Here is a 2612-nt window from a genome sequence, read left to right as displayed (position 1 = left end):
CCTATTCCGAGGTCTGGGCAGTTACTGAGCTCACATAGTATCAGACCAACGGTGCTTTTAGTGGTGAAAATGACAAATTTTGAACTTGATACTCCACTCTGGATACTACTGTTGATGATGTTGGGCTCAGTCTTCCTAGTTTCTAAGTCTAAAAACTACTGAACTGAATAACTTCTAAAATTCTGAGCGCGTGGATTTGGTTGCCGAAAAGAGCGCATAGTGCAGTAGTAGACATCCTAGGACATCTGAGATAGCCATACAGGGCTGGCAGGTGTGACACTGGACTGGCGTGGGCAGATCCATGATCTTTTGGCGTGGCAGATGCAGCATCCCTTTATCTGCTTCTTAAAGAATTAGTTTCTGCTCTGGGTACAGAAAAATGAAGGTGAAACCACAAACTTCATTTCAAGAGAAAGCACAATGGCCTCAATAGCTTTCTCTGCTGAGGAAAGTTTGCTTTCCTTACTGTATTTGTGGACCCATCCAGCAATTCCCTATTACAAAAACAAATATTGTCTCCATTGCTTTTTAGAAACATTTTTGTTGTGCTTTCCAGGAGAAAAAAGAAACTCCAGGTCCTGCTGCTTCTGTCCGACCAAGCTCAGCACTGAGTCAGAACCTGGGACCATGGATTTTCTTAGTGGTGTGCAACTGCATAGCAAGCTTTGTTAAAACTTCAGCAACAACTCAAATTTTCCAACCATTGTTGTTAAGTTCCTGTTGTGCCACTAGTCGTGTGGTCTTCTTTGTGCAACGCACTCCATTTGTTCACAAGCATGGTCCCGTATCTGATGTGTTTCTGTCAGCTGGAGGCAGGAGCAATGACATGTTTGTCATGGCAAGATTAGAGTTTTGCTCTGCTTAATCCAAGATCATTGTTTTAAAAATCTCTCCGCTTAGAAAGCATCATAAGATGATGAGGGAGGAGGTGTGCAGTGATGGATTTTTAGTTCTTTTGAAGGTTTCCAATTCTTTATTCAGAAAAACAACTGATATTCCCAGGCAGAAGTTCTAACTGCAAAACAGAAACTTCAGACACAGAAAACCTTCCTATGGTTCACCGTGCACTGTGCACGATGCAAGCACAGCTTCAGCAGAGCTGAGAATTTAAAGCATACATCAAGGCAATACAGTTTCCACAGCTCCCTGACAGTGTTCAATAGAAGAGGGCAGCCAGGAATTAATATGATCCTTTTACCTTACCTTACCTATCTGTTCAAGCGGAGCTGAGAATAGGAGCTTGATTTAAAAGCAGAAATCGTAGAAATATACTGGAGAAAGAAGAGAGAGAGGCTGTAGATATGGTCTGGTTTGTCACTAAACCACAAACATTATTCAGTAGCCAGACACAGGAACTCCACATTGTGTTTTGTATGCATACATATACATATACTTTGCTCTGGCACTGGTGGGCTAGTCCAGGGCAAAAATGCAAGGCTCTGGTAAAGACAAAACACGACTTCCACATCACAGCCTGAGATACCTGTTGATGGACGCTGTGTAAACACCTGAAAGGCTGTAGGAGATGTCCTTGTCAGCCACCACAAAGCTGTGCCATGAGCCTCCCCATGACTTGTATCACGTAGCATTGAATCTTTACCGTGTGTGTTGGGATCACATAACAATATGTCTCTGTGGGCAAATTTAGCTGTAAACTCTGAGCAAGCATTTCCTAACAAGTATTTCTAGCTTAACAAAATTAGAAGTGTGGGTTTTTTTTTTTTTTTTGCTTACACAAACCTGCATACCCAGGCTGCTGAGTCCATGGAGCAGTCAGAAATCTGAGCTGGTGGTATTAACTGTGATGAAAGCTGTGTATGTTTCAGTTTATGGGCAGGGCATGCAGAAGGAGGGCAACACCTGGGTTTCTTTGCCGCTATTCACTGACAGAAATTTCTGGACTGCCTGATGTCTGGGAGGCTCTGATTTGAACAGAAGAGAACTGGAAGGGCTGTTGCCTACACAACAGCTAGGAGCAGAGTCTTTCTCGGTGAATTCAGGATACTGCATGGCATAATTTCTGTGTGTCGAGAGTGGGGCTGGGCCTTCTGGTCAGCGCAGAGGGGCCCTTTCCTGGAGGCTGCTGTAACCCCGCCTGGTGAAAACCACAGCGGGCAAGCCTGGTCTTGGTTCTCACTTGCAGCTTGTTCTCATGTTGGTTGTGCTCATAGTGGTGACAGAGTTTGAAGCCGCTCTAGTTCATGCTGTGGACAGTTTCTGACAATAGGGGCTTTTAATTTCAGATGAAAAAAAAGACCGAAATCTGCTCCAAGTTCTGTGTAGTTTGTGATGAGAGGCCTGGGAAGGGTAGAATGGCAGTCATGGGGCAGTGGGGCTTCAGTGGTTGAGGCAGCCATGCCAGGCTGAGCCTCTGGGCATTATCGCTCAAACTTTAGCTACACCAAACTAAGCTGTGGCTGTTGTGAGTCTGCTCTGAAAATAATTTTATTCCACTCCAAAATAGGATTAGGTTGTTTTTTTCTCCTCGTCCACTGAAGGAGATTTCACAGTTCCTAGGATAGCCTCCTGCAGCGACTAACTAGCCTTTCAGATGTCAGAGAAAGGTGAAAAAGTTAAGTTCTTTTTCCTGAGACATTGCCTCTTGGCCTGCT

This window comes from Phaethon lepturus, unplaced genomic scaffold (genome assembly GCF_000687285.1).
Source record: "Phaethon lepturus isolate BGI_N335 unplaced genomic scaffold, ASM68728v1 scaffold3157, whole genome shotgun sequence".
Lineage (NCBI taxonomy): Eukaryota > Metazoa > Chordata > Aves > Phaethontiformes > Phaethontidae > Phaethon > Phaethon lepturus.
Note: the sequence above shows the minus strand (reverse complement) of the source record.